This window comes from Lissotriton vulgaris, chromosome 4_1, assembly GCF_964263255.1.
Source record: "Lissotriton vulgaris chromosome 4_1, aLisVul1.2, whole genome shotgun sequence".
NCBI lineage: Eukaryota > Metazoa > Chordata > Amphibia > Caudata > Salamandridae > Lissotriton > Lissotriton vulgaris.
In genome coordinates, this window is record NC_141691.1 from 1,922,592,996 (window position 1) to 1,922,613,934 (window position 20,939).

Consider the following 20,939-nt stretch of genomic DNA (forward strand, 5'->3'; position numbering starts at 1 on the left):
ATGTTAACATGGCAAGACATTATTAAATATTAGCTAACATCAGGGTTGCCATCAATACCTAGAACGGTATTGATAAATTCAATAATACGCTATTGTTGAATTTATTCTAAAATGTACAGACAAGAAGTTATAAGGCTCTTTTGTCTGTTAACCAATATTAAGCCTTCCAGTAGTCTGTCCTGATTAGTCAGAGTTTAGTGGATTAACCAGGCTGCTTTGATGAGGTGATAAGTAGCCCCTGAGGTTAGAGAGCTATTCTGGGAGGGCAGGGTCTGCCACATAGGAATGCCAGAGCAAGGGGAGGGATTGTAATGAAGAATCTTCAATAGAAGGAGGAGACAGGCAGGAGAAGCCAGTTTAATTTACACCACTACTATTTGAACTCAGTCAGTTGGCGGGATTAAGGAAGGATTGAGCAGGTGCAAGGGGGAGGGACAATATTGAGAAGAACCATCCTGAAGGTTGGTTTAGCCAGCTCTTGCCTCTCTGCTGGAACTTTAGCCATATTGCAGTTTGGGAAAATAGTGCCTCCTGGGAGAACATTGTGCCACACTTTGGAGGAAATGGTCAAAGTCTGGGGCGTTGTCCTGCACCTCATTGGACAGGAGTGCCCTCCTGTGTGACCCAAGAGAACACTGAATAATTATCTGAAACGAGCAGTGCCTCTCAGGTCTCCTACTTGAAAATTAAGGAAGAAGATGGGTACATGCTGGAAGTTTGATTTCCACCAACCAGGCCAGGCACTCTGACTGACTGCATCTGCTGCACAAGCTGGAAATACAACACTGTGGATCAAACCTGTTTCAAATGGACTAAAGAGTGGACTCCCTGCAAGCTTTAGGTTAGCAGATCTCACCTGGAACATAAACACCAAGAATCCCGAGCCTGGAATTCTACCAGGTGATTTGCAAGGATTTTCTCCAAGTGGATTGTGGGAATTGAAGTCCCAAACTTTCAAGGACTATCTTGGAGCTTCCACACAATTGGAGTACGTTTAGGACACTTTGGGACCCTCAAAGGAACTTTAGGAAGAGGTTCCAGCAGTTTTACAAAGTTTGAAACAACTTTGGCAAAAAGGTCCATAAGTGGCCCGCCTGCCTGGTTCGTCCCGCTGAAAAGCTTCAGAAGTCCGACTTCCAGAGGTTGACTGAGAGTTGCTGGAAACCCAAGCCAATGAACCCTCCCCGAGTCCAGCCTGGTGAAGAGCATCAAGGGACCAGCGAGAAAAAGTTTCTAAGTCCGAATGTAGAAAAGGTGACCAGGACCAACCACAAGAGTCCCACCTTCAACCGCGAGCTGGCCTGGCTCTCTGGTTCATCCCACTGGAAAGCTCTGGAGGTCAGACTTCCACAAATTTGACCGGGAGCTAATCGCAAGGCAAGCTGGCTAACCCTCACCAAATCCGGACTGGCTGAGAGCTTTAAGGTTCCCCAGGAAGAAAAGCTCCAGAATGGTTTCTTAATCAGAAGGTAAAAGCTGTGACTGCGACCTACTGTGTGGGGTAGCAGTGCAGGGCTCCATCGCAGTTGGCCTGAAAGTTAGACTTTGTCCCAGTCTATCGCAACCAGATGTCCCAATAGGTTTCCATGTGCTATGTAGTGCTATCATGTTCCCTATATTGGATGTTTTTCTTTTTGGTGTTATTTTAAGATAAAAAAATCCGAATTTTAAAAAATTGGCGTTAGATTTTTATTGTGTGTTGTTTCTTATTTATTTACTAATTTGGTGTCTTTCAATTCTTTACATATGTGTCTTTGAAGTTAGCCTGCTCACAGCCAAGCTACCAAGGGTTAAGCATAGGAATACTTTTTGAAGACCTATTCTGAAACTTAAAGTGTGTTAGTTGCCTTATTTCCAGTGGTAGATGCATATTTACCACTACTTAAAACCCACTTTCCAACACTTTACCTCTCTGTTAGGGTGTGCCTCGTTTCTCTCTATTTCACCAATCAATAAGCCTAACCTTTCTCTTTACTTAATTTCGCTGTCTCACCTATGTTTCTGCATCAAGTCTCTCTCCTTAATTGAACTCACCTCTTCTAGTGCACCTCTTTTCTTTCTTCTCTATAACTTTCTATAAATCTCTGTTTTCTTACACCCTGTCTGTTACAAGTCTTTGTACCACACCTTGCTTTTTCCTCTCTCTTTACCTCTGTTTTAAATACACCTCTTTCCACCCCACCTCTTTCTACCTCACTCTTATGACCTCATCTCTCTCTCTCTCTACCAGTCTGTTCCTGCATCTCTACTCATTTACCCCTCTTTACCTCACTCTTCTATATGCATTTCACTATTGTCGCTAGCTCCCTCTTACTCTGCCTATCTCTCTGTATCACTTTCTCTGTCTAACACACACTTCAGTCTTTACATTGCATTTATATCTCTGTCACATATCTCTCCTCACCTTTCTTCCTATGCCATGTCTCATTTAATATACTTAGTTGATCCGGACATCAATATCTAACTCAAGAAGTAAATTAATATAAAGAGGAGAGGAGGGACAAGGCAGGGGAAGATGATTAAGTAGAAACTTACCAGGTTTCACCCAATGAATTGTGAAAAACCTTAGAGCACTGCTTTTGATGAATTCTAGTTTTGCAGTACGAATTTCATTTGTGAAGGACATTGTATGCTACTGCCCATCAATTAAAGCTGCATCTTCAACCACTGTGTGGAAATTACTTATTTGAATAATATTGAATAGTCCTGTAAACACCTACCAATGCACCCTACATTGTCTTTCCTATAGTGGTTTCAGATAAAAAAAATTGCTCAAAATAAAAAATTGTACACTGAAGAGTAAAAGGAATTGCCTTAATCAATTGTCGTTCCAGCTTTTTATCTATATTTGGCCAGTGGAGGCCAGGCACTAGATCTTTAAATGCTATTTGCGTGCCAACATTTTTGGAAAATTAGTATATAACTCAAATGAGGACTTCAGTTACCTGAAAATGAGTAATAAACTCAAACTCAAAGCTGGTTCTAATATGGGACCTGAAAATATGACTTGTCCCAAAAACGATGATACTGTTTTGAGGGGGTGTTAGAAATTGTGTTTCTTGTTAACTGGGGTATCAGTACTGTTGAAGCAAAAACCACAGTCCTAGTCATGGTAAGGCACACGCTAATCTCCAGTTAACCTCTGGTAGCTTGGCACGGAGCAGTCGGGCTGAAATTAAAGGCAATGTGTAAAATATTTGTGCAACACTTAAAACAGTTAAACAGTGATAGCACCACACAAAATTATCCCACTCCAAGCCCAGAATAATAGAGTAAATTTTAATAAATAGAAGAAGATCAAAATGACAAAAATCCAATCAGTGAAACTTCCAAGAGCCCAGGACTTGGGTGACATCACTTGGCAGGGTAGAATCCCAGATGTAGTGTGGTTGGAAGCCTGTGGCTTCAGATCAGGTGGCCAGCCAACTAGCCCTTAGAATCACTCTGAGTTTTCAGTTCAATAGAGGCAGGACCAGTCCATCTCACCCAGGCAAGAGGGCAAGCAGCAGGTCACACAGCAAAGCAGGAGTCCAACCTGGCATTAGACTAGAGTGGCAGTCCTTTCAGCAGGACAGAAGTCCTTCTTCCTGGCATTGTATCCACAGGTCCAGAAGTGCACTGCAGTGGTGGTGTCTGAGGTCCCTGTTACATTCATCTTTAACCTTGGTCATGCCCTCCCATGTCATTCTTAGAAGTCATGGAGCATGCTTGTTATCCTGCTGTTCAGTGTTCTGGAATCACTGAACAGCAGTTATCAGTTTGCCTTCTCCTTGGATGCATGTACTTTGCTGCTCTACAATAAATCTGAGGTTTTAACTACGTACCTGCCTCGCATCATCTTTATAAATGGCGACGGCGCGCTTAGAAGAAATATTCTTCGCAGCACAGGTGCAGTGCTGTTTTCTGGACACTGTGTGAGCTGTCTTGATTTGGCTATGCTTTCATCTGGTTCCTGCATTCTTCAAGCATCCCTTCTTGTGGTGTCCGTTGTGTTTCTGATGTTTGGTGTGGAATTCCTGCTGGTTATGGACGTATTTGTGTGGATTTCCTGGATTTCTGGATTTCCTGCGGCCGACCAACTTCCTTCTTGCAAAGCCATTGGCCAGTCTTCACTAGCCCAGATCCTCTCCTGTTCTGATGACGTATACTCATACACGTCATCTCTGATGCTTCCTGTTCCACTACTACTCTGTGCCCAACTCTCCGTCGAGAGCTATGCGTAACCGACCTCTGGCGGACATTTTTTATCATCTTGTTCAACCAACACCAGTTTCTATGGTAATGGTGACATGCACACCGCATTTTTATCTCTTCATGGCATGTCACACCGGTGACACGCACACTTGATTGCAAGTAACTTCTTATTTTTCACTACGTGCCTCACTGCACATTCACAGCTGTTTAGCCATATAGCTGTGCTCCTCCAAAGTGCATTGGGACAGCCACACGTTGACCTCATTGTTTACCTTTTGTTTTGTTTATATAAAGCGTGTCCCTTTGCTACGGTGATACACACACCTCAGGTACTGTACCTTGCACAAGTATTTTTAAATGCCAATTTGGTAACATTTTGTGCTTGCTTTATTTTATGTGTATTCAGAGTTGCAGCATTGGGTCAACTGTAACTTTCACCTACCATTTGGTTAACATTTGGTCCTTTACTGTGACGATATGCAGTTTGATCCTCGTAAGTTTTTACAAAACAAAGGTGAGTCACCTATTCCATGGACAGGGTAGAAAGAAGAGTTAATTACATGCCTTAAACCTATTGATGGGGAAAGGATGTCTGCAGAAAGGTAAAAAAAACATTTTTCTCCATTGTTTGAGTTCGGAAGGTCCAATTATATATAGGACTTTGCCTCCTGTCAGATCTGGTGGGGTTTACAATGCCTATGATGAAGCCTTGTGATGTATTGACAATTGTTTTAAGCTAACCAATAATGTTCTACTAAAGCTCAAGAAGAAGGTGAGAGCTTTGATGAGTTTCTTACAGCTTTGTGTGCTTTGTCTATTAATTGTAATTTGGGTTTGATTACTGATGAAAAAATGAGAGACCAGATTATAGTTCATGTCAAAGGCAACAAAGTACAAGATCAGTTATGAACAATGGATATTCATAATTTGGAAGCTGCCATTAGCACTGCGAAAGCTTTAGAGCAATCAGAAAAGTGGATGAAGTCTCTTAACAAGGATTTTAAAACCCCTGTGTCAGGAGATGTAAATAGTGTCACTCCAGGTCCTTCTAGAAATGTTTTTGGCAACAAGATCAATAATGCCAAAGGTTGCCATTGCTATAGGTGTGGTAACCCTGGTCACGTTGCCTCATTTCCACGTTGCCCTGTGATTTGCAAGGAATGTGGTAAGAGTGGACGTCTAGGACACTTTTCTAAAATGTGCAAGGACACCAAAAAGAGTTTTATTAATAATTCCTCCAAAGGGAAGGTGTTGTGTGTGTCTAGTGAGACTCCTGTTGAGGATGTTACACAGTGGGATTCTGAAATTGGTATAGTGGTTTCTATTCGCAATGTTCTCGCTGAATCTCTTACTTCCAACATTGGTCTTCCCACGTGTTTGGTGCATATGCTGGGCAAAGAATTGGAGCTTATAGCAGATTCTGGTTCAGCTTGGACCATCATTACTAAAGAGTATTGCATTCAATGCTTTGGTGATTTAATCAATTTGATTCCCTCACGGAATCAGATATTGTTGCAGAGAGTTTTGATGGCCCTAAAATTGATATTGATGGGTTCGAAGAGCTTGATATTGAATTTAATGAACAGTCAGCCAGCATCAAGTTGTATGTGGCAGTTAAAGGCGTCAATGGGTTGGGATGGTCGAGATCAAGCCAAACAGGGTATCATTTTGAACCACAGGAGTAAAGAACCTGTGTCTGTTGTTGCAATGTTGATTTTTCAAAGCTTTATCCAAATGTTTTTTCAGAAAAGCTGGGAAAGTTGGTTGGTTGTAGCCATAAAATTAAAGTTAAAGATGGTTCTGTGTCAGTCAAACAAAAGCTTAGAGGGGTGCCCATTATTGAAAAGGAAGAATTGAAGAATATGTTAGATGAGATGGTTCAAGTAGGCATCATTGAAGAAGTTGAGTCCTCAGAGTGGATTTCCCTCATTGTTTTAGCCCGAAAGTCTGATAAAAGTTTGAGCCTCTGTGTGGACTTAAGAGCACGTAATGCTAATTTAGTCATTGATTGTCATCCTCTTCCTAACATCAATGAGATGGTATGTATGTTGGAAGAAGCTCACATTTTCTCCATGCTGGATCTCCGGTCGGAGTATCATCAAATTGAACTTACAGAAGATTCCAGAAAATTCACTGCCTTCATAACACTGCATGGCCTGTTCCAGTTTAAATGGATGCCTTTTGGTTTAGCCTCTGCGGCATTAGTGTTTCAGAGAGTGATGTACCATATCTTTAAAGTCAAATGTTTCAGAAATGACATTCTAAGTTTTTTCAAAAGACAATGAAGAACATTTGAGTCATATTAAAATGATGTGCAATAGACTAGAACATTTTGGTTTGTCACTCAAGGCTGAGAAGTGGAAATGTTTTTGTGAATCTGTCGAGTATCTTTGTCATACTTTGTGAGGTAATTGGTTTGTGCCCAAAACATCCCTTGTTGATGCTATTGTTAAGGCACCATCACCTGACAATAAAGCAAAGCTTTTGTCCTTTGCAGTTTTATGTGACTACTACAGCAAATGTATACCTAATGTTGCTAATAAAATGGAGCATCTCAAAGAGTTGGCGAGAAACAACTCTGATTTTCTTTGGTTCAAAAGACAAGATTCAGCTTTTCAGTTGATTAAGAGGAAGATTGTGGAGGCTCCTACTTTAGAAATCTTTTTGTCTGAACAAATTGTGTGTGATCCCTGTTGATGCGATTTTATACGCACATTCATGCAGCTCAGCACTTGTCATCCCCCCCACATCACAGATATCTGTACCCAGTATGGCGGCCTCTGCTCAGCCTTAATCTCCATCCTAGTGATTAAGCTACAAACTCCCCTTACGATATCACTACAGTCCTTTTCCAAAGCCTCCTCTACCTGGCCACCCAGATCGACCATATAGCCACGCTGACTCAACAACTGAAGGAACAGAGGCTGTAGACTCAACTGCCTCTTCCAGAGTTAGAGCAATGCTCAGCTCCAAGATGTCGGCCTTTGATTACCCAATACTTCCACATAGCGGACACGCTCCGGTCTCTCATCAACGAAAAACTACATGCCTACCCCTACATTCACTCCCAAGCTCCCCAGTAAAACCCTACTGACAATTCGTGCCCCAGCATCTAGAGGCACAATTGATGCAATCCGCCACAAGTCACTAGCTTGATACCTATCCCTTAACGGCAGCTTCGCCCCACCTTTTTCTACTTTCTATCTGTTATAGCACAAAACCACAGTCCTCGCGACTGATTCGCAATAAACCCTCACTCAACTGCATCCCTTGGCTAGCCTAGCCACTACACCCGATCCAGCCCCTCCAAGTGCCGTACTCTTTCATTCAGACCAGGACTGAATAGCTGGTCCTAATCTGAGCCTACAGGTGGAGTGGTAACTCCAGTAGCAGTATTTTGCCATGTGTGGTGTTAAATTGCTCTCAAGCTGAGATGGAGTACATTTAAGCATGTTCTGTCACTACTAGGACAGTAGTAGAATTAAAAGAACACTGATCAATGACTCTTTAACAGTGAGGGGTTTTCATTGAGACTTAATGCATACATATGCCCATTGTTAAAAAAACTTAGACCCCAAATATTATAGATCAATAGCAAATTGACCATTCCAATGCAAAGCTGTAAACCGAGGAGCCTTTGCTCAGACGCCAAAGTACATCGAAGAAGACTTCCCTACTTTCCGACTTCCAAACTGATTCCACCCAGGATGAGGTACTGAATCATCCATAATCTCCAACTTAAAAACACAGTAGACAAGAATGGTGTTGCTGCAGTAATTCTGTTGGACCTTTCAACTGCGTTCAATACAGTTGATCAATCCTAGGTCTCAAGAAATCTGCCACAGAGTGTACTGCTCTCACTTGGATCTTATCTTACCTACACAATAGATCAAGTGTGATCTATATTCCTCCTTTCCCATTGAAACCCTACAGAATAAAAGCAGGAGTGCCTCAAACCTTTATCATCTCACCCCTCCTTTTCAAAACCTACATACATTACTTACCAGAACTAATTAATATGTTTGAGTTCACCTACTATAACTATGCAGATGATGCATAGATATTTCTTAAATAGGAATGCCCTAATGACATTCGAAACCTAAAAATCTTCAGTTGCCTCTGAACCTTTGATGAGTGGATGACAAAGAGCCACCTCAAATTGAACTCCTTCAAAACTGAAATACTCAGCTGCGGCAACGGGGAAAGTTGAAAACCTATGACCCTTTGTGCTCCTGGCCTTTTGTTTTAGGGCTACCACCAAAAATAGCTCACAATGAAAGTCTCCGTGGATAAGCTATCCAGATAAATGTTTCTTTCCATAAAAATGCAGAGACACATCTTCCCATACCTAGGATTTACAAACAAGGTCCAATCAACAATCTCTCTTGTTCTATCTAAGCTAGTTTGCACTAATCGTCTATATCATGTCTCACCTTTATCAACCATGAGAAGATTATACATAATTCAGAACTCTATTTTCGATCTACGCCCACATGTAAAGCCACAAGCCTGTACCTCCTCTGGCTACAAGGACCTCCACTGGTTACCAGTTGCCAGAAGATCATCTTTCAAGCTGCTTTGTATTACACACAAGGCAATAAATGGCAACAGACCACTTTTAATCAGGAAAGAAAATCATAAAATATTTCCAACACATGGCTCCTGACAGGCACCCCATTTCAAAATCCAGGCACTCCAGAAAAAAACATGGGTGGTACATCTTTCTCTATGCAAGCAGATAAGCTATGGAATTTATTACTACCAAAAATAAGATCCACTGAGAACCATCTTAGCTTCGGTAGACCAGTTAAAAGCTGTCTCTTTCCTACATGGTCACAATACTGACAATATGTCAACATACAGCAATAGTATGACCAAAACATTAAAATAATAAAACTGCTGCCATGTGCATAATATGTATGTACACATTCATTTTTTGTATCAGTCAGTTATCTGTACAGGGATGCACTGTGTTGTGCATGAAAGAATTAGTGAATTAATATAACCAATTTATTAAGTGTGCAAATATCCCCAAAAAAAGTGTTGAGGTGCGACAAGAGGGGGAAAAAAAATACAGCCAATAACGCAACACCCAAGGGTATGTGATAGTGTAATAGGAAGCAGATGTATTTTAGGCTGTTTCCTGAAACTGCTGCAGTTGGGTTATGCCCAGAGAGATTGAGGCAAAGCATTCCAAGTTTTGAACGTCATAACAGAGAGTGAGAGCACCTCAGTCCTTTCTTTTTTTAGTTAAAATAAAAGGGTCGTTGTTAGATATTGTATGTTGGAACAAAGAGCATTAGAAGAGAGACACCATGAGAAGAAAGGATGTGTATGTTCCTGGCCTAGATGTATAAATGGCTTTGTGGCAAAGGCAGAGAACATTGAACAGATGTATTTCAACAGTAGGCATTCAGTGTAGTTGATGCTGATGAAATGAGATGGACTTTTTCTACTTTATCTATGACAAGGTGAGTCACAGCATTTTGTACCACTTCAAGTCTGGGTACACACAGCTCGTCACTGGAGCAGCAAGAGCTGTGGAAGCTGCAGAGGCTGCCTAGAGTGCAAATGATGCCGCCCACCAGTAGCCACTGAGTTTACCATGAAATGCAGAGAACAAGAGGGGTGTGAAGTGAGGTAGGGGTGAGGGGACACAGGGCATGTGGATGGGGCAAACCATGGATGCAGCTATCATCACTCATGCCCTCTTGTTATGCCGATGTCTGCTGCTGAACAAGGGCTCTGCAGGAGGTGAGGTGCAGCACAGCACGGTGCCGAGAGTAGGTGTCTCCAGTGCGTCTTGTGGTGGCCAGCTACATTTAGCTGTTTTTTTGTGTAGCTGCCCCCTCCCCACTCACCACCAGTGCCTGTTGCTTTCTATCTCATACCCACACCCTATTGATAATATTTTTGTTAATGTACGCTATGATACATATGTGCACAAAAAATGGCATTGAATCACTGTTCTCATAGTCACCCGCGGGGACCTTTGCATCAACCCAGAGTCAGAAATACGTGGTCAGGCAGGCCCTGCAACCTAGGCCTGAAGCAAATGATTGACAGCTCACAGGAGGCATGGCACTTAACCAGCAGAACAAACTGCGAACAGGAAAAACCCAGATTAGTCCCAAAGATAAGCAGCAAAACCACAGTGTTCCAGGGAGATTGGCCCCAATAAAGGGACATGGCCAGAGGGCATGTGTTCCAAAACAGCATAAAGTTAGATGCCACATGAAGTTAGGAACACTCAGCCAATCAGGGCACAGAACACACAGCACATGTAGTGATCATGCACTCCCCATGCCAGACATCTGGACAGGTTACCTACTGGTCTACATTGTGTCCATGCAAGGTCGAGATCTACCTGCATTTGTCATTAGGTAAGAGTAATTTATGGCTCCATGACTAGGCCCACATTCCTCTCCCTAAACAGGATCTATGAATTGTTTTATGGTGCTCCAATAAATGTATATAAAGGCGCTCCAAACAATTGTACTTTGAGTCAGATCTTAGACCCATTTTTGTATGCTGTCCTCCCGGCCACAGTGTTTAATTAAACCGACTGCTCTTGTTTTCCCAAACGCCTCTTGTCTTTGTTTTTCCAAGGTAAGTTCATATTCACACACTACTGTGACTCCTCTGATCCTGCGATCATTTCACTAGGGATGGCTGACTTACCTCTGAATAAAGTCAAGTCTCATTGAGAGACTTCTACTCCTGGCTCTGGGGCTTTGCCAGCCAACCCCCACAGCTCCTGCAGGTTCTATAGGAGCGGGTGGTAACACTAGGCAGCTGGGGTAGCTGCAAAGCAAAATTTGCCATTGTAAATAACTCAACTTGGCAGAGTAAGTAGGGCCTAGTATTATTAGGGCATCGATGCCAAGGAAAGAGTGCAGGTGTCACGGACGCTGATGAGTTAGGTCTCAGTGCGGCTCGTGGTCCTCCAGCAGCCAGAGCCTCAGGTAGGCTGATGAAATATATTGAAGATCCGGGGGCTCTCTGACAGAAGCTTCGCTTCAATAGGGGTAAGATAAGGTATAGGGTTGCCACATGCTGGAAAACTGCCCACAAAATTTTCATTCAGAGAAGAACAGAAGCAATAACTAAAAGTAAAGTTCGCACAAGGAATAATAGGGCAACTGTGGGGAAGATGATAACTGGGCAACCGGAAAGAGACAGCGAAACTCCGGGGGAGCCCTCATCGCTCCTAATCATGAAGGCAGAGCGACTGGAAAAATCACCACACTCAGCGAACAACAAACAGAAAAGTTGAATCATGACCTAGTATTTCCGCAAAGTAGCCGAGGGTTATCAATTCATGGACACGGACAGCATTTTACTTGAATCAAGCTCACCCATTCCCCCAACAACAGAAACATCTAATTCAACCTACTCTAATGGTTCTCGAATTAACTCCTAACCTGGGAACAAGAAGAGGGGGACTCAAGCATACTCAAAGATGGGACACATATCTACAATTAATCAGCTTTCTTCAACTTCAATTGAGTAAACAGGACATATAGTACATCAGAAGCAGTCCCAAAGAGGGCCTGAAACAGACGTCTTTATTCACCCAGCAGGCACCCTCGTGCTAAATGAAGGGGGTGACAGTACTGCAGGTGCATACAGACCATTTAGAGCAAACAGCAACAGTAAAACAACTAGCAGGAACACAGAACTGACAACAAAAAAGGTCATTGTGAAGTTCACCTCCAAAAAGGGTGGAGGCCCAACATCAAGGTAAAGTTCAATCTAATAAGAGACATCTAAATTATATGTTATATGACAATCTACATGACTATACCATCTTTTCGAATTACGAACTCACCATAGACTAAGACGAATTACACACGTTCATAAATTCTTCTTTAACGGGTGGGATAAATGCACATACTTGGCAGTCGGTTAAACTAGCAATCCAGATAATCTTACAAATAATAGCCCTCAGTATAGCAAACATGGCTAACAAAATAGATAACACCAACAAAAGGGTTGCATCCAATAAATGCCACTGTTCGGAGATCATGGCTAAACTACTTACATTGGCGGAAGTACTGGCAACAATGGTAACAGATCTTAAAAACATCAAGAAGTCAAGAGCCACAAGCATAGAAACAATGGGGGCAGAAGGGGCTGAGAAGGTCAATTTTAAACACAAACGAAAGCGCACACGCTAAAACCAGCCACCACAACCTCCATCAAAGTTGGAAGAAAGCGGCACAAAAACAGAGAAAGCTCGAAATAGCCCCGCAAATATATAGCCATGGCATGCAAAATCAAAATGACCTGACACAGGAAGACCCGAGGCTCACAGCTGAGTGATGCAAGGGAGCTAATACCGGATGCAGTGAGCAAAGAAGAGTAAATCACAGCACAAGCGAATCAGACAGCAACAAAATCAGGGGGTCGCTATTCTTTACACATCTATCCACCAGCAAAAAAGGAGCATGACAGGCTAGAAGGGTATGTGCTACTACATAAAATAACCTACCAGCCTCATTACATTTCAAATATTTTAAGGTTTATTCAAAACATCCCTTCATTTGCTCAAATTACCAGTGAGGACATTCTTAGCATCCAGTTCGAAGCAAGTGACAAGCACGACAGACAGGAACACACAATAACAACGTGGAAAGATGCAGCCCTATTGAAAAGGGTCTTACTGGAGAAGGAAATGTTCACAGACTGGAGCACATTGGTGCAAGGAAAGAAGGGGGAGAAATATGCAAACTAGCATCCCTATTGACCAAGAGTCGTGGAAAGGCCTGGTAAGGGCATTCCCAAAAGTCCAACGAAATCCTAATTAGAAAAAATGATGCATAATTTACCGGCCAAATGAGGGGACAACCCAATCAACAGTAGTTTGCCCAACGGTTCGGGCCACTGAGAACGTGGAGGGCGGGATCTGGCTAGCATCAAACCTGGGAAAGCAGAAATAAGCGTTCTCCCTAGCACAAACGCCGTCCACCAGGACAGCCCCATTGTGTCCTCTACAATGTTTGAAAATACCACTGCAAAATTCAGATGCTGGAATGCTGCTGGTCTAACCGGAATATTAAATAGCAAATCAGCAACCAAAAAGCTGACTGTAGGAAGCAGACATCTTTTGCTTCTAAGAAACGTGGGCAGTAACACCAACTCACCTGGAGGGAATCTCAGTACTGCACAAACCAGCCAGAAAATGACAGTTTTGGTAGGGCATCAGGAGGAATCTCAGTGTACATAAATCACTCAGCAGAATTAAATATAAAAGAACTTATGGTGCACTCACACACAATGCAGGCTGGCATTGTGGAAGGCTATTCAGATGAAGGACGTAATGCGCCACTCCTCACAATAAATGTATACTTCAACGTGCATGGCTCCAAAAAATAGTAAACAGCAGAAAACCTGATAGCCTGTCTGGAAGACTTACTGCCTGGACATCCAGGATTCGATGAGGTTATAATAGACTACTTCAATCTACATAATAATCTTGGTGTGGACAACATAAAGAATGGGATTAGCAATATGGCAAGAAGAAGATTCAACAACTTCCTCCAGACAGACGTATAACCTCACCTCCGCAGAGATAATAGCAAGGAATGGCCAACCAAATTCCCCTTGTGTCCATTCCATTGTTAATAGCACAACGATTGACTATAACTCCCTAAACCCAAATCTTAAAAACATCGGAGCTCAAAGAGGTAGGCTTTCAAAGCTACCATAAAGCTGAAATTAGAGGGTGAAGTTCTAAGCTGTAATGGGAGAGAGTTCCAAAGAATGGGACCAGAAATTGTTACAATCCATTTTCGAGGATAGCATCCTTAATCCCATAGCAAACTCCATTTTCCAGGATGGATTTAAGGGTACAAACTCAAAGCTCAGAGCTTGGTGCTGCAAAGTGTAAATATAATTGTGAGGCTGATTGTGGTCCAGTACATTACACAGGTTTGCCTTCTAGTCAGTGAGAAAACCACACGTTGGATAATCTTTTACCAGGCTTCAATAAATTGCACCAACTTTTGTGAGCAGAAGCCTTTTACAACAAATTGACCCGTGTGGCAAGCTGAGTGGCTGTACTACCTGGGACTATTTCCTTAATTTACACTACATAATGAACGGTTAAAACAAATCAAATAAAGAGAATCTTTGAATTGTCATTTTCGGATTTTTTATATAGCCTAATTGTCTTTATGTTAGCATTTTAAGGGATTATTATCGCTCAAAATGAGCATACTTTTAATTGATTATATTATAATTGCAGACAAACAAACACAGGGGCTTTTTGGAACTCAGATACTAGTGACAGATTCTTGCATTGAGCCAGCTAAATCCAACTTCTCCCACAAGATTCTGGAAAAAATGGGTGATATATATCAAACATTTAACACAAGACAATGAGATGTCAGTAGGTGATGACTTTTAGGAGAGGCAGACTATGAGGTACGGTTTACTGTTCTTATGAGACATCTGTTCATATCAATCTTTATTAACTTGAAATCACGCATACATTTACTCCTGCAAAATCCTTTTTTTTTAATTCATAAACTTTCCCAAACTTTGCCCTTATTTTACATACCAGAAATGCTTCACCAGGACCTAACCTCCCCCTAAACATCAGTAAAACATGAAAAGCTTTCCTGACTGTAAGACGGTGATAGACCTACTGAACTTAAGTTAGACTTCATCCATAAGTAGGGCCCAAGTATCTGTACATGACTACTTAATAAGGACAATCTTTCGTAGTTGCTGATTTTCTTGACTTAAGGACTTGGCTAGTCAATATAATATCCTTTCCGCCTGTAATATTTGACATCTTTCTAGGTCAAAAATGTTCTTGGCTACCTGGGGTCGTATTATAGAGATTGCCCTGGGCGCAACGGGCATGTGCGCCCACTATGTTTGCCCTTGGGGCACTTAGGTATGACAGAAGCGGTTGCACATGTGTGTATGGACCCTTCTGCAATATGTTATGATGTTATGTTATTGGTATTTCTAGAGCGCGAATGATTACCCAAGAGTGTCCTGGCACTGACTACTTTACTCTGGGCGTTCAGATAAAGACACAGATTATAGGATAAAAAGCCACGTTTTCAATTGCTTCCTAAAAGTTAACAGATTCTGTAGAGTTTCTCAAGTAAAAGGGGAGATCGTTCCAGGCCCTTGCTGCACAAGCTATAAAGCTTCTTCCACCCCATGAAGCTTTTTGTGTGGCTGGTACTGATACCAACTTTGCCCCCAGGGAGCGCAGTATTCTTATAGGTTGGTACCATTGCAGCGGCTGTTTAAGATATTCTGGGCCAGTGTCCTGCAGAGCCTTGTACACTGTAAACAGGGCCTCAAAATGCACCCTTTTCCTCACATGCAGCCAGTGGAGTTTATTTAATTAGAAATAGGCATACATTTGGGAGTATTGGTAAGCAAGCTAGTGGCAGCATTTTGCAGTAGTTGCAGTGTATTCAATCAATCGATCAATCAGAGTACTTGTAGAGTGCGCTACTTACCCGTGAGGGTCTCAAGGCGCTGAGGAGAGGGGGGTGCTGCTACTGCTCGAAGAGCCAGGTCTTGCGGAGTCTTCTGAAGGCGAGTAGGTGTTGGGTCTGCCGTATGTGGGTAGGGAGAGTGTTCCAGGTCTTGGCGTCGAGGTAGGAGAAGGATCTGCTGCCGGGGGTCATTCATTGGATGCGGAGGGACAGCGGCGAGGGAGAGGCTGGTGGAGCGGAGCTGGCGGGTGGGGGTGTAGAAGCTGAGTCGGCTGTTCAGGTAGGCTGGTCCGGCGTTGTGGAGTGCCTTGTGTGCGTGGGTGAGGAGCTTGAAGATTATCCTCTTGTCGACGGGGAGCCAGTGTAGGTCTCCCAGGTGGGGGGTGATGTGGCTGCTGCGGTGGACATTGACGATCAGTCGGGCGGAGGCGTTTTGGATGCGTTGTAGTCGTCGTAGGTGTTTGGCTGGGATTCCTGCGTAGAGTGTGTTGCCGTAGTCCAGTTTGCTGCTGACGAGGGCCTGTGTCACTGTTCTTCTTGTTAAGGTCGGGATCCACTTGTAGATGCTGCGGAGCATGCGGAGGGTGTTGTAGCAGGAGGAGGAGACAGTGTTGACTTGCTTCGATATGGAGAGAGAGGAGTCGAGGATGAATCCTAGGTTGAGTGCATGGTCGGTGGGTGTTGGTGCTGATCCCAGTGTGGTCGGCCACCAGGAGTGATCCCAGGCTGAGTGGGTGGGTGCGAGGATGAGTACCTCCATATTCTCCGAGTTCAGCTTCAGACGGCTGCTCCTCATCCAGTCGGCGACGGCCTTCATTCCCTCGTGGAGGTTGGTTTGTGCGGTGTGTGTGTCCTTGGTGAGGGAGAAGATGAGCTGGGTGTCGTCGGCATAGGAGATGATGTTGAGGTCGTGATGCTTGCCACCTTTGCGAGGGGGGCCATGTAGATGTTGAACAGCGTCGGGCTGAGGGATGAGCCCTGGGGGACGCCACAGATGATGTCGTTGGCTTCAGATCGGAAGGGTGGGAGGCGGACGCTCTGGGTTCTGCCAGAGAGGAAGGACGTGGCCCAGTCAAGGGCCTTCTCTTGGATTCGGCTTCTAGGAGGTGTGTCTTTAGAGTGCGATGGCAGACCGTGTCGAAGGCCGCCGACAGGTCCAGGAGGATGAGGGCTAATGTGTTGCCGTTGTCTAGTTGGCGCCTGATGTCGTCTATGGCTGCGATGAGGGCTGTCTCGGTACTGTGGTTTCGTCTGAATCCGGACTGGGACGGGTCCAAGATGTTGTTGTCTTCTAGGTGACGGGCCGATTGTCTGTTGATGATTTTCTCGATGATCTTTGCCAGGAACGGGATTGTTCTTGCAAGTTTTGTAGAGTCCATTACAGTAGTCTAACCTAGACATGATAAGGGCCGTGACTACTGTCCACCTATTGTCTGCCGGCAGGAAGTGTAGAATTTTCTTAATCATTCTCAGAGTGTAAAAAGTGAATGAGGCCACAGCATTTATATGAACACTAAAATTGAGTTATCATCAATAATTACTCCCAGATTCTTTACCTTCCTAGTAGGTGTTGGGAGGGTGCCCAAAGTGTCTGGACACCAACTTGGGGCCCAGAAATTAGGGTAATTTCCAAATAAAATGATCTCTCACTTACTTGAGTTAAGTTTAAAACAGTTTTGCGCCATCCAGCTCCCTACTGCCTCCATACAGTTGTGAATACAGATACAATACAGATACAGATAGCACTGGTGCACGAGAGGGTGGTCCCTCATTTGCATGGGGGTTTGGCTCCATGCAAATGAGAGAATTACTTCATATCTGGGCCTGTGCCATATTATGGGTGCAGGTGCAAAGGCAAAGAAGCTGTCAGGGGGCGCCCAGATGGCAAAACTCTGGAGGGGGACCCCCTTTCACTCACAAGGGGATCTAATTCCTCTTAAAAAGTGCAATGAAACAGGGTCGGCTTTGAAGCAGCGACTACGTATTTTGCTTGAACACGCTGTCCCCAGGGCCACACAGGGTCGCTTCTACCTTGAGCAAAGCACATTCTTCTTAATCAATGCGTTGAGGCGCAAACAGAAAAAGTGCCCCCACCTGTAATACGGCTCCTGCGGTTTCACAGGCTGCAATTAGGCCAGGGAGTACAAGTCAGAGATAATTAGAGAAGTCTAACCTGGAGAGCATGACACTGTCACCGTGGCATGAGACTATTTGAATAAGGACTGGCAATCCCATTTTATGAGGTGCACAATGTAAATCATGAGCTGCAGACAGCATTAATGTATGACTTTTTCGAGAGCTCTGCTATACTTTTTACTGACTGAATTATTTTTAGAGCGCTCTTATGCCGAGGCGTCGTGGTGCTGTAGGATGAAGGAAAGAAGAGATAGGTTGGGCATCACAAAAAGCCAGGTCTTCAAGGCCTTTCTGAACTTAGCTATGCTCTTTTCTGAGCAGAGTGGGGTTGGCAAACTATTCCATAGCTTGGGGGCTTGATGGGAAAAGGATCTGCCGCCCCATCGAGCTCTCTTTATTCTAGGGATTTGGATTAGATCATGAGAGCTAGATCTGAGGATAGCCTGTGTAACCACCTTCTCCCCAGTCTCAAACAAAATCAGAAAATCCATCCTAAAGTACTGGCCAACAATAAATGCAGGTCCAATTAACCTAGAAAGACCTCTGTTTGCCTTCCGCAAGAGCAAGAATCTGAAAGATCACTTGATTAGAGCAGCCCTACCGGCCCCCACACCTAAGACAACGATTGAATCTAGCCGGGGACTACCACCGTTGGTGGGCCATGTGAAATGTGGTTGTTGTAATGTTTGTGATTTTACAATTGAGGCACGTAATTTCAGTCATAATGGCATCACTGTTGAAATGAAATCTTTGACTAATTGTAACACCTGCAATGTTATCTATGCAATACTCTGCCCTTGCCCGAAAATGTATGTGGGCCAAACAACCCAAAAAGCAAAGACTCGTACCTGCCAACATAGGAGCCTCATCAGGTGTGGTACTCCTAATGCCCCTCTGGTAGAACATTTCCAGAACTGAACCACACAGCAGATGACATCAAGTGGACAATCCTCAAAGCCGTCAAATTGCCACAAAGTGGTGGCAACCTGGCTCAACTCCTGAATCGGGAAGAATTGAAGACCATAATCCAGTTCAACACCATCCAGACCGGATTAAATAGAAGTGAGGACTGGACAACCCTTCTATAGGACCAAACTTTGCTAGGTCAAAAACTGTGCAACTCCCCATTTAGTTTCAGCTTAAGAACTAACATGGCAAATTGACCAGTCACAGCCATAATCAAGAATGTCTCTAAGAGAAATGGCCCTGTTTCTTCCGTTTTGCAAATGCAATGTTTAAATTTGTCATGTCACATTTTACCATGTCATTCTTGCGTCAAGTCACTGCGTCGTCCTTTAATTCACTAATTAACACAACACCGTGGCTCCGCCGTGCTCCAAAACACCCACAATCGAACGAGCATTTTAACGTACCATACTCACTTGCGCCACAATGGTTTTTAAATATTCAGTGGCTCTTAGCCCACCAGCCCAGTAACTCCTTCACATGCACAATACGCTAACCGGGTTTCTAAGAATCCCTTAATTACTCCAAGATGGCCGCCGCATTGATCGCAGGTCCCCAGTGCATTGCACATGCCTCGCCCCGTTGCCATGTGACATGATCACATGACAACGTGAGTCAAAACCATCATGGCTCCCGCAAACCTTAGACTCCCGAAACGTCGCAGAACCAACAGCGCAACCCCATCGTGGCCAGCTACCATTCAGACATTGTTCCAAGAACTGGTAAGTGAGTTGCCCGCAGGCTCGCCCGTCCCCGCAGTACAAGTTACCCAATTAACCCATGGTACCTCTCTCCTCAGCGGATCGCGTTAATCTTCTGACCGCATTTTAAGCAAGAAGGCATCCCAGCCGGCATAGCCAGGACTGTCCACTCTGGACACAAAGATAGTCATTATCTCCTACGAACCCTGGGTATGAATTTGCTTAATTTCCCATTAATTTTTAGCTCTTGTTCACCACAGTATTGTTAACCCTTCTCTCTGATTTAAGTGCCACCAGCGTTATTACACGCATTGCTTACCAGGAGCTCCACCGCCTTGGCTTCCGCGCCCCTTCAGAACACATGTGTTCACGTACGCCCTAAGACCTCACGTATCCCCTTAGGAGGTATGCTTTCACCCGTCGAACACTCTTGCACCACCTACTCGCCGGTTCTTTATAGTTTTCACTGACGGCTCGCCGTTATTCACCGAATTTTTCACGTTACTGTTAGCTAAAAACGCTCACTTCCTCCATAATTTTAACATCCGATGTCGACCCAGCGCGCTAGGAAGAGCCCCTCATGAAGCCTTAAATTTGCTAATAACATATCCAGCATTTGGCCACGCTGGCTCCCTCCTCACAACCACGGAGGCCCTAGCTAGTACTTTCCATCCCACACCCCCGCTTAAATCACGGCAGTGATTATGCACCAAACATCACTGTTACCTATTTATAAAATAAAAAGTACGCCGTTGCTGGCACCTCATCACTGCGAATCCAAATGATGATAAATGCGGCTTTGCTGATCTCTTGAAAGTTACAACGTACTGTCTTTGTGTTCTTTTCCCCTGTTTTCTTCCCTAACAGGCGTATATATTGTTTAACCAGGCAATCATACTGGTAAATCCTGAAGATGATCCCATTTTAATTTGAGCACGGGATCCAAACGTCGACTCCTTTTAGTAGACATACTGTTGACCATTGTACATTATTGTCTGTATGTACTACTCTGGGAAACATTGTTCATACTGATTCTAAACAGTGCCCAGATTGCTCACTCCTTTTTGCCTAAAGAACCTTTCCTTTCATTTCTTCATTTCCTTCCTCTCTATTCTTATCTCTCCAGTACGGTACAGGACTGTGCCTTACTGCAAGAAATGTTTGTTGCTAAATGTATTTAACTCAAAAATACTTGAATTGATTTATAATAAATTCCCTGTCCGGCTGGGCAAGGAAAACATATAGCAGCCTATTGTGGTCTATATGATACCAGTTTGTCACTCCATTTTGCTGAGGACCTTTGTTTTTCTTAATAACTGATACCCATGATCCACAGCTACCAATTGGGTCCCCCTTGTTTACCTAAAAAAGTATACTCCTTTCTGGTCTGAGGACTATAGTCAGAGCGCCATAGTCTTTCATATCGCCGGCATTTCCGTTTAATCAGTTTGACCTCCGTAGTATACCACTGTGC